This window comes from Ceratotherium simum, chromosome 29 (assembly GCF_057802395.1).
Source record: "Ceratotherium simum simum isolate JZ-2026a chromosome 29, ASM5780239v1, whole genome shotgun sequence".
NCBI lineage: Eukaryota > Metazoa > Chordata > Mammalia > Perissodactyla > Rhinocerotidae > Ceratotherium > Ceratotherium simum.
This window is the reverse complement of record NC_141928.1, coordinates 16150407-16163006: the sequence shown is the minus strand read 5'-3', so window position 1 is coordinate 16163006 and position 12600 is coordinate 16150407.

The following is a 12600-nucleotide window of genomic DNA, read 5'->3' as shown; positions in this document are numbered from 1 at the left end:
CACAAAGAGGCAGTTACAGAGCATAGACACAGACACAAGGAGAGACACACAATGTACACAGGGTGGACCCACAACAGAACATACACATAAGGTAGACAAACAAAAGGCATAGAGCCACAACACAGTAGACACACAAAAGAAACAGTACATACACCAACAACACACAGACACACATTGCCCAGAAACAATACAAAGATACAATCGCAAATACCACATGCACAAACACAACATATAAATAAATAGCACACAGCGAAAGACAACATACAGAGTCACAGGAATGGCAGATTGAGGCAAGGGCATGGCTCTAGTCATATGGGGTCCTTGCCCTGGGGAGAAAGGACAGACATGTCCCCATCCAGACTCACTCTTTGCTGGGGTGGGATGGAGAACACTTGCCAACAACGCCCACATCCCTCTGCCCTCCTCTCACCTGCTACCATCACACTCTGCAGACACCCCTCTGAGCCTGGGGAGTGTGTACCTCATGGGTGTGGCCAGTGGACAGGACCCTCCCATCCCCCAGCCTTCCCTGTTCAAGTTGCCCATCCTTGGCTCTCTGCCTCCAGCCTTAGGGTGTGATCTCTCCAGCTGGCTGGGTCTGCCTTTAGGATGCTCGCTGCAGAGATAACGGAAGGAAGCACTTATCTGTGGGTGTCATAGGCCAGCTCCTCTGATTACTGGTCATGGGACCTTGAGTTATCACTTCAACTCTTAAGCCTCAGTTTCCTCATCTAAATAGAGTTGTTGGGAAAGTTAGAGTTAATACATGCAAAGCCCCTGCAACCAGTGGGTGTGCAGTAAGTGCTTATTGTAGTTTGTCAAGAAATTATGTATTCCCTGAGTGCCCCCTGGGGTGGGACTCGAACTGGGAGCTGTGGGGCCCACCGTCTCATGGGGGAGTCAGGTGTTGGCACAAGCAGCAACAACACACATATATGAATATGAGGGGCCTGGTGAGGTGAACTGGCCAGGGAACGGGAGGAGTCCTGGCTTTGAGTCCAGCTCTGCCTTGGGGCTGGCGTGGGATCTTCGGTGACCTAGTCCCCCTTTAGGCCATGTTTCCTCATCTCCTCAAAGCAGGTACCCTGTCTCACAGGGCCATTGCATAGATGTGGTTAAAATCAGATTATGAATGAGGGTTAAAATAGCATAACAAAGGAGCAGGTGCTTTTGTAAACAAAAAAGGGGTATGCGAAATGGGGAGCTGCTAAAACACTACAAAATGCCACTAGAAAAGTTTGGTGTCACCAGTGATTGTTTAGAGGCCACTCTAATTTTGAATTGAGAAGAGAGGATAAATATCCTGGAAAAGGTGGCATTTAGATAGAATGCAGAAAAGGGAGGTGAGCCTTCCCGGTGGAGGGGTGGGCGTGTGCAGGAGGCTGGAGTTCAGGTGTGTGGAGGAAGCCGTGGAAGGTAAGGTTGGAAGAGAGGGTGGAGCTGAGTGTAATGGGCTAAGCTCGATTGTCAGCCCACGGGCAACAGGGCCACTGAGCAAGGTTACAAGCTGTGCATGTTCTAGAGAGAGCCGTGGGGAATCTAGAGCAGAAAAGTGCCATGATCTGAATTTGCTTCAGGATCTGGCAGTAGCAGGTTAAAGTGTGGACAAATAAGAGAAGGATGAACAACCCAATTTTCTAAAAAATGTGTTAAGGCAATTCACAAAAAAGGAAACCTAAATGGCCCAAAATATGAAAAGATGTTCAACCTCACTGGTCATGTGAGAGATGCAAATGGAAAGAGCCGTGCTACACCATTTCGCACCCACCAGACTGGCGAAGAGTAAGAAGTCTGTCAATATGGGGAGCGGGGGCGGGGTGGTGAGGATGTGGGCCGGTTGGAACCTCATACACCATTGATGGGGATGTAAATTGGTACAATACTTTGGAGAAGAGTTTGGCAACATCTAATCAAGTTGAAGCTGCTCATATCTGCAATTCAATGACTCTGCTCCACTCACTCAGCATAGAATTGTGAAAAATGAGAAATTGGTTAATTGTCCATCGACAGCAGTCCAGGTAGATCAATTGTGATGTATTCATACAATGGAATAACATACTAGGAGTAAAAATAAACTAAGATTATTAGCCTCGACATAGATACAGTTGAGAAAAAAAAATCAAGTTGTAGAATAGGTACAGTGTGATACAAAAAGTTTTTTTTCTAAAACATTCAAAACTATGCTACTGTATATTTTTAGGGATACAATTAGATAGTGGAAGTGTTAAAACATGCATGGGAACTCGAAGACACCAAGTTTAGAATAGTGGTTACCTATGGGAAGGGAGGGATGGGGATGAGAGAGGAAAGAGGTACGGAAGAGCTTTAATTATATCTGTAATGTTTTATTTCTTTGAAAAAAATATCTGAAGCAAATATGGCAAGGTGTCAAGATTTGACAAAGCTGCGTGGCTGGTCCATAGTTGTTCTCTCTGATCCTTCTCCTTCTCAAGTCTAAAACTTTTTCTCTATTTTCTGTATGTTTGAAATATTCAGTAATTTTAAAGATGGGAAGGGCAGGGAGATTATGAGGAGATTGCAGCAGAGAAGGTTGGTAATCATGCCATCTGCCACGTGTGCAGGGCCATCATTGCGCACAGTGTCCCAACGTGTCTGTTTCTGAGACGTGCCGCAGCTTGGTGCACCTGGCATGTCAGGCGACAGGTCCGGTTACAGGGAGAGAACAAGGTTTGGAGAGCTGGAGTGATTTCCCCAAGGTCACACCCAGTGGGGAGTTAGGACAAGTCTCCTTACTCTCAGCTGTGTCTCAGCACAAAGGCCAAAGAACCTCAAGAGGAGGTCTCCTGCCTTCCGTCCTCCTCCATCTGCTGCACTCTTCTTTTTTCTTTCAATTAATGACAACTTGGAAAGTATAGAAAAGCACAAGGAAGACAATAAAAGTCACTTGTGATTTTCACTATTTTACTTTTTAAGTCAGCTTAATTGAGGTCTATATACAAAAGGTCCCTGACTTATTATGTTTCGACTTAACGATTTTTTGGCTTTATGATGGTGCGAAAGCCATATGCATTCATTAGAAACTGTATTTGGAATTTTGAATTATTGATCTTTTCCTGGGCTAGCGGTATGATGCTCATGGTACTGGGCAGCGGCCTTGAGCCGCAGCTCCCAGTCAGCCACTCGATCCTAAGGGTCAACAATGAACACACTTACAACCATTCTGTACCCATCCAACCATTCTGTTTACACTTTCAGTACAGCATTCAAAACATTACGTGAGCTATTCAACACTTTATTATAAAATAGACTTTGTGTTAGATGATTCCGCCCAGCTATAGGCTAATATAAGTGTGCTGAGCACAATTAAGGTAGGTTGGGCTAAGATAGGATGTTCAGTAGGTTAGGTGTATTGAATGCGTTTTGACTTATGATATTTTCACATTATGATGGGTTTATTGGGAGGTAACCCCATCGTAAGTAGAGCAAGATCTGTAATTCACATACAATAAATTCACCTATTTTAAACGTACAGCACTAGCTTATTTTGAGAGAACATAATGTCGTTTGGAAATATTTGTTCGGGTACTAGACAAGTTACCATGTATGAAAGTGCTCTACGAAAAGAAAATGCTTTTTACAATGTGAGTAATTGTTATTGTAATAAAAGTTTGAGAAATAGTTAAGATAAAGGTACTTTATCCCTAAAAGCCGCTGACCAGCTAGGTGGGCCTGTGATTCATTGCCTGAATTTGGGGAGCAGTTCATAATGGCCTCAGCATGGAGGTGCTGAGACTTTTCAAATTGTAGAAGAAAGCATGATTTCTAACACCATTAAAAAAAAAAAAAAACCAAAAACTAGTTGACAGGGTCAGACCGTGACCTATTAAAATGCTTGTGGCCTTGGTTAGCTGCCAAGCCATAAACACCTTTACCTGTGGCTTTTGTGGGGAAATGAGAGAAGTCAAGTGTCTGGCCTCTCTGTGACCCCAGGAGAGCCTTCACGAGATGCTGTGGGAGATCCCTTCAGCCCTCCTTGATCCCCAAGCTTGCTGTGGACCCATGGGTTGGGTCCCTTCTCTTCTCTGAAATGTAGTCTCCTCATCTGTTAAAAGTAAACTGGCGCTTTGTCCATGCCTTCAACATTCCGCAGCCATTTAGGGAAATGTGCTGTGGCAGCCTCTGTGCTAGGAATGAGAGTGGGGGCAGAGGGAGATGTGCCGTAAAGAGGAATAAGACACAGCCTCTGGCCTCAAGAAGCTCCCAGTCTAGAGCTGGTCGGGTTGGGGAGACAGAGACGTCAACAGGTAACTGTGACGGTGTGTCAAGGGATGGGATCATGACAATGAGTGGTGGCTCTGAGCAAATACCAATGATTGATACGGTGCCTCTGACTACGAAATTATTTGATTCTAGGAACTTAGAATCTAAGCTTTGTGTCTCTCTCACTGGGTAACCTTGAATAAGTCACTTCTCTAATCTGGGCTTCAGATTTTTTTTTTTTAATTGTGTTAAAATACATGTAACATAACATTTACCATCTTAACTATTTTTTTTTTTTTTGGTGAGAAAGATTAGCCTTGAGCTAACATCTGATGCCAATCCTCCTCTTTTAGCTGAGGAAGATTGGCCCTGGGCTAACATCCATGCCCATCTTCCTTTACTTTATATGGGACGCCGCCGCAGCATGGCTTGATAAGCAGTGCATCAGTGCACACCTGGGATCCGAACCTGCAAACCCCGGGCTGCCGAAGCTGAGTGCTCGAACTTAACCGCTACGCAACCGGGCCAGCCCTATCTTAACCATTAAGTGTACGGTTCGGCGGTATTAAATGCATTCATATTGTTGTGCAGCCATCACCACCATCCATCCCCGTAACTCTTTTCCTCTTGGAAGACTGCAAATCTCTACCTATTAAAATAATAACTCCCCATTTTCCCCTCCCCCAGCCCCTGGCAACCTCCTTTCCATCTCTATGAATTGACTGCACTAAGTACCTCATATAAGTGGAATCCTATAGTATTTGTCTTTTTGTGACTGGATTATTTCACTTTGGGCTTTAGATTTACTCACTCGTCAAAGCATAATGTTTAGAACAAACGAGTGGTTCCCAATCTTTCTCCACAAAGGATCTTGTATAAATATTTCACGCACCAAATGCCACATTTATTATTTGATAGTTACTTTGTCTTCTCTTTTTTTATGAATTAGGTACACATATTATATTCAATCAGAGCTTTTGATTGCTGTGATACAAATAGTTTGATGATAAAAGATAGAGTTACAAAAACAAAAAAACTAAGCTCATAGTTGCAGAGAACAGATTGGTGGATGCCAGAGGCGGAGGATGGGGGGTGGGAGAAATGGGTGAAGGGGGTCGAAAGGTACAAACTTCCAGACGTAAAATGAATAAGTCATGGGGTTGTAATGTACGGCATGTGGACTATAGTTAATAATACTGTGTTCCATCTTTGAAAGTTGCTAAAAGGGTAGATCTTAAAAGTTCTCATGAAAAGAAAAAAAAATTTTTTGTAACCATGTCAGGTGATGGATGTTAACTAGATTTATTGTGGTGATCATTTTGCAGTATATACAAATATTGAGTCATTATATTGTACACTTGAAACTAATATAATGTTATATGTCAGTTATACCTCAATAAAAAAAGATAGAATTAGATAGATGATAGATAGATAGATAGATAGATAGATAGATAGGTAGATAGATAGATAGATATACAAATAGAATTCTAGCCCCAAACAAGGGCACTGGGTATTTTGTTAATCTATGCCATTTTATACCAGATACTTCCAGAGAGGGTTAAAGATATCTTTCAAGTTGTCCCCACATTAAAATACAAAGGAGCCACTTTATTAGTAAATTACAATATTTACAAGGCATCTTTTCTGGGATCATGCAATCCATAAATCTATCAGCTTGGGGCGGTTGAGCACCCAGCCCCAAGATGGGCATCCGGGAGAGAGAAGAAGTGGGCCAGAACTAGTCCCTGGGAGCCAGGCCTCTAGCTGGGCATTTCATGAAGGAGACAAGACATAACTTCTCAAGAAATAATCAGAGGAGAGCAAAAAAGAAGATAATGGATACAATATGATCATTCATATAATTCAGTTGGTAACAGGAGAACTGAGGTTTGGACCTGGTTAGGTCTGGTGTATTCAAAAGCCAACGCCTGTCCCACTGCCCCGCTCTGCCTCCTGTGCATCATGACAGGAGGATAATCTTGCTAATCGCCAACATGGATGGAAAGCATGTCACGTGCCAGGCACCGCCCTGGGTTTCACATGTGCTATTATTATGCTATTATTATCCCATTTTACTCTAAGGAAATGGGTAAATGTGGCAGAGTGGAGCCACGAACCCAGGCAGTCTGGCTCCAAACTGCAAGAGCCTTTAACCACCATGCCCTTCTGCCCCGTGAATACTGCTGTTTGGTTTTGTAGATTCTTATGCAGCTTAAGACATCCTAGATACATCAGACAATGATATTTCATCTTACAATGATACTTCATATATGAATAGCTCCTTGGAGTTTATATAGGGTACTTCCACATCTCTCATTCCATCCCCACAGCAACTCTACAAGATGAGCAAGGCAGGGATTATAATTCCCCCATTTGGTAGATGATGAAACTGAGGTTAAAAGGGATGTGCCCAACGTCGTGCAGCTAGAAAGCGTTAGACACAAGACTCAGGGTCACGTAGTCATAACAACTGGAGAGGACCTTCCAAGTCAAGTCGCCCAACTCCAACTTTTCAGGTGGGGAAACTGGTACCTGGAGAGCAGGTGAGGCTTGCTCAAGGTCGTCCAGGAAAGACTTGTTCACAGTCAAGTGGTAAATCAGCAGATGAGCCATAACTTGAGCAAGGTTTCTGCCTCCTTGCCCAGAGATTTACGTCAGATCTTGTTGCTTTTGTCAGATCTCCAGCAGTCCTCTTGAGATTTTCTACTGCCAAAATTTATTTAAAAACTCTTCTGGTTGAGTGTTTTGTGATATGTGACGTTCTCATGAATTTCAGAGGGAGTCCCTGCCTGGGTGGGGGGACATCTAAGTCGCCTTTACGGCCTCTTGCAGCTTGGAGAGGCTGTGGTTCTGCCACTGGTCTCTCTCTGTGGTCTGTTCTGCTTTTTGATCTTTGGACCTAAATTGGGGCAATAGGTCCAAGAGGTTTAGCTGGGACCACTTAGATCTGCGTGTTATAGCCGCTTCTTCCAGGATGACAGTTCAAGGTCCCATACGTCTCCTGCCACAGAGGAGAAGAAACATCTGGGCCAGAGCTGTGTGGAGGGAGCCCAGCCTGTGTGGGAGATGCCCCGGGGAGGAGCCTGTGAGCCAAGAGCTCTTCATTCCAGATACGGTTCAGACCATTGGGGTCTAGGTCCCACCTTCAAGGCTTCGACAGGCCCCCGGTGTGTGTGTGGTGGCTGGGCTGTGGGGGTCAGTTGAAACAGAAGCAGGGAGGGAATCGGGAGCAGTCAGCATTCAGGAAGGAGGCCCTGGGACTTAGCTAGGGTCGGGGGACAGCAGGCGTAGTTTGTATGGACATCCGGCCAAAACAGAGAGATGCTAAGGCACAGCTGGGCAGAAAAAGCCAACTCCGGCATTTGGCAACATACCCCTGGTGTGACCGAGGAGCCATGTCCTCTTCTGCAGCCAGGAGATCACTCAACGTCAGCTTGAATATTTCCCACTCCCATTGCTGGTCCATCCTGCCCGCAGTCACCCCTCTGACCATCACAGGAGGCACCACTCTGGGCTGACCCTTCTGTGATGGTTAATTTTCCGTGTCAACTTGGCTGGGCTCTAGCACCCACCTCTTTAGTCAAACACTAATCTAGCTGTGGCTCTGAAGGTATTTTGCAGACGTTGTTAACATCTACAGTCAGTTGATTTAAGTAAAGGTTACCCTCGATAGTGTGGGTGGGCCTCATCCAATCAGTTGAAGGACTTAAGAACAAAAACTGAGGTTTCCCAGAGAAGAAGAAATGCTGCCTCAAGACTGAAGCATTAACTCCTGCCCAAGTTTCCCATCTGTCACCTGCCCTACAGATTTCAGACTTGGCAGTCCCACAATCACATGAGCCAATTCTTTAAAATAAAGGTATCTATAAATAAATAAACATACACGTATATCTGATTGGTTCTGTTTTTCTCAAGGACCCCGACCGATGAACCCTCTTTCACAGTCCCAGAGAACAGATCACTGATCTGGCCCTTCATAGCCCATCTTCTGAGCACCCATTGACACATATGCAGGTCCCCGTATTCTTTTCCCTCCTGCCCCTCCGTCCATATACCCAGCACATCTCTCCTTCAACAGACCACACCCATGGGTTTTACATCAGTCTGCTTCTCCACACTCGTGATCCTTAAGAGGCCAGAAAGGCTCAGATGGGAATGGAATCATAGGAAAGCAAGCTTCATGGCAGCTTGAAGAGCTGAGAGTTCTGGAACCCGGAAGCGAGACATGGAACAGGAGACTATGCCCGGCTTTTCAGGATGCAGGCAGCAGCCTGGACAATTGGGTCTGTGTGCTGTGATATTTTTCAGGCTTTGGCAAGAGTGCCAAGATTTTCACAGCATTCAAAAATGGTTTTCCTGGTAAGAATCTCCTTGGTCAGTGCCCACAGCACCATGGGAGGTGGCTATTTCCGGCTAGCTCTGTAAACAGGATGGAGACCTATGACCTTGTATTCAGTTGGGATTCTTGGTTATAAGTAACCAGGACCATCTCTTGCTATCTTCAACAAGGAGGGACTTACTGAAAGATAGCGAGGGCTCACAGAACTGACAAGAGGCTGGAGAACAGGCTTGGACAAAGGACAGAGCCAAGAAAACCGCAGGAACCCCAGCAAAGGGAATGTTGCAGGCACAGTCTGATCCAGGGTCCTCTACTGAGTATGGCTTTGATCTCCAAGGGACCCCTCTCCACTCCCTCAAAAGTCAGTCCCAGGAATGAGTATCTGATCGGCTGAGGTTGTATTTCACATGTGCCTGTCCACTGTCCAGGCAGGAGGAGATGCTGGGGAAGGATTTGTCTTCCCTAGGCTTTCCTGATGATGGTGGTCATGGGAGGTGGGGGCTGGTTTTCCCTTCCTTACAATGGGGGATTCCCCCAATGGGAAACCAGGATTCTAGGGTGGAAGTGGATACTGGACAGATTATAAGTGACAGCTAAACATCTTGGGGCTATTGTCCAACCTAGGCCAATAACAGTTAGACGGTATTACTTGAAAAGGATCAAGGTAGAGTGGACAGAACTTAAGATCTGACCTTGGATGACTCAAGGTCAAGTTCTACCACTTACTAGCATCATGACTCTGGGCCAAGTTATCAGACCTCTAAGAGCCCCGACTTCCTTCTCTGCAAAATGGGGATAATACAGTCCATACAGCTCACAACACCGCATGTGACAGCACTTTGTGAAGTATTTTGAGCCTGGAGGGCGGTGGAGACGAAGCACTCATGCCTGAGGCATGTTCTCAGCTTGGTGCCCAGCTCAAGGCCTGGCATCCAGTAAATGCCCAGTAAGCGTTTGTTGAGTGAATAAACAAGTGATCAGGGATCATTATCATCGTTCTAACCTGACCATCAGCGTTGCAGAAAAAACTGGGCAGGTGCTGTTGGGACGCTGATGTGAGTTTTGTGAGCTGAGGCCTCACGAATGAGCCTGCGTATTTTTTTTTTGTTTTAAACAACTCTTTTGACGTTTTCATTTTAATATGTGAAACCTGGCTACTTGTCTCAGGGAGTTGATGGAAAAAAAGCTTCCAGCTGGCTTTGGGGCAGCCCATAAAAATGTACTGAAAACTCTGACCAGTTAGAAAACAAGGAGCTGTTGGAGGATAGAGATCAATGACGCCATGAACCCTGGTGAGGCCCACAGTATTTCAATAATTAGCTCTCTGGGCAAGAGGATGCGTTCTTCATTCCTTCCTGGTTCCTCGTCAAAGGATGGGGCCCAGAATCTGTTAAAGAGAAACCACAGCTTTCAAATAACAGACAAACACATCTTTAACACAGGCAGTCTGTGATTCAAACGGTTTGAAAGGGCGTGGGGGAGGGAAGGATTTTCAAGAGCTTTAACTGCAGCAGCTAATCAGAATGCCCACACCTCTTCCTCCCTGCTAGCTTTCCAAATCCTTCCCCACCCTCAGCTAAGTCTGACCTCCTCCAGGAAGCCCTCCTTGGTAACCCCAACTCATCATGGGTTTGTTCATCCATGTGACTCCTTGACTTGAAACCCTCCAGAGGTTCCTCCTAGCTTCAGGGTCAAGTTCAATCTCCTTAGCTTGACATGCAAGGCCTTTTGTGATTTGGTCCCTTCTTGCCTCTGTGGCCTCTTCTCAGACTCCCCGCCTCCACCCTTGATCCAGCTGTGCCAGACAACCTTCAGCTCCACCTCCTCCCGGCTCCATTTGGGCCTCAGAGCCTTGGACTGGACCCTTGCTTTGGCTTGGATTTTCCTTCCCCTTCTTTATGTGGCTGGTTGGTATTTATTCCCAAAATTCAGCTCAGGCTCCTCCTCTGGGGGAGGGCGGTGGAAAGTTTGAGTGCCCCAGGCCAGGTTAGGTGCCCCCCGCTTGGGTTCCTCAGAGGACTCATCACACTTACTCTAACGGTCCACTTACTCGCCTACCTCCACCACTCCCCTCTCCTGGGAGCCTTGCTCATTTCTGTATCCCTACAGTCAACACACACCTGGCCCAGAGAAGATGCTCCTTTTTAAGCCCTGCTCCTCACCCTTGGCAGTACACTGGGATCGCCTGGGAGCTTTAAAATGCTGATGCCTGTGTTCTCATCCTCAAATTCTGATTTAATTGGTCTGGGAGGTGGCCTGGGCATGGGGTTAGGGAGCAGGGGTTGAAAGTTCCCCAGGTGGTTCTAACGTGCAGCCAAGGTTGAGCACCACTGTAATTTATAGCACTTGACTCAGAACTTCCCCAGCAACTCAGAGGAGCTGGAGCATAACCTTGAACTCACTGTACTTGCCACAAGTCTCGTGGAAAGAAACACTGTTCACTCGTTTATCTGGATCAGCGGTGATGAGCAGCTATACTGTCACCTGCAGTCCCTACCTGGTCCTCCTGGCCTATTAGGAGAGCCCACCTACATCACAATCACCTGATAGAAAGATGCCTGTCTGAGCCCCACCCCAAATCCAAGGAGCCAGACCTGGGATTCTGCCCTATAAACAAGTTTCTGGGTGGTTCTGATGCTCACTAATGGGCCCCAACTTGGAATATCCTAAAACGGGGCTGCAATTGCCGGATGACTTGCAAACCAGGTAAGGGAAGTGAAAAACAAAAAAGGCCTTCAGGGGACCACAGAGGGACTGGAAAACTCTCAGCTCCAGCCAATTCTCGTCCTTTGCGGATGTGGGCCCCATGTCGTCAAATCCCGTTTTTTTCTTAATAGACTGCCAAAATCTGGATTTTTATGTGAAATCTAACTCTTTAAAGTTGACAACTATTTCAAACAGTTTAAATACACTTCAAAGGCCAGATGAAACTTACCTGAGGACTGCATGGAGCTAGTGGATTGCCAGTTTGCTGTAAACGTTTCCTATAAACTCTGCGTGGGGATTAAACTGGAGCATGGCATGCGTGCCCTGGCTGGTCGCTCTCTCTCCTCTGAGCTGCTTTTCTGCTTTGGGACCTGGGCCAGCACGGAGAGGGGGACGGGGAACAGTCCCTGAGACTTGTGCACTATGTGCCATAAGTACACTGTTTGGGGACATTGCTCTTTAGGTTTGACAGTGCTCTTTGTGCCAACTTACGAGGAAAAGGCCCCTCTGGTCTCAGAGCCCATGCGAGTCACGTTTCGCCTCAGCAACTGGTTTGTTGGTATCTTGTGGACACCGAACCTCGTGGGATGGGGTTTTGGCTGCTAGAAAGTTCAGAGGACAATTTGGGGCCTGTCTCTGTAACATATAGGACCTCGAGGTCTGCATTTGTGTGCCTGTCTCATTCCTGGGTTCTCCTGACTTTTCTGGTTTCTGTTTTCCATTTGTCACCTGTCACATGGCCACACCTTTAAATTTTATTCTCTTGTATACCAAGTAAAGAAGTCACGTTAAGTGCTTTCTGGAATAAGGCATGCTATAAATAAATAAGCCTGTACAAAATAGTAAGTGTTCAAAAAGAAAAAGTTTGTTGAACGAATGACTACTTGAATGATTCATCTTGTGGTCCCACCCAGGGCCTTGTACAGAGCAGGTGTTCAGGAAATGAGGGGCAGGATGGTAGAGTGGAAAGCGACAGTTTAGAGGTGGAGAGACAAGAGCCCCGTCATTTCCTTGCAACTTGGACCTTAGCCAAGTTATTTAACCTCTTAGCCTCAGTTTCCTCATCTGTAAAATGGGGATGACCTCAGCACCCACCTTATCAGAGTTGTTGGGAGGACTGAATAAGATTAGGTATGTAAAGTGCCTGGTATATAACAGGCACTTAATAAATGGCAGCTGTGATTATTAATAATAAAAACACCCTCGATATTGATGTCATTATTTAGCAGCCTAATTAATAAGGTGTGCAGCATGCATGAGGATACTCTCGTTCTGCTCAGGCTGGCTAGAGTCTGACAAGGAAGGCACATGTACCCACCAGGAGAATAAATCGG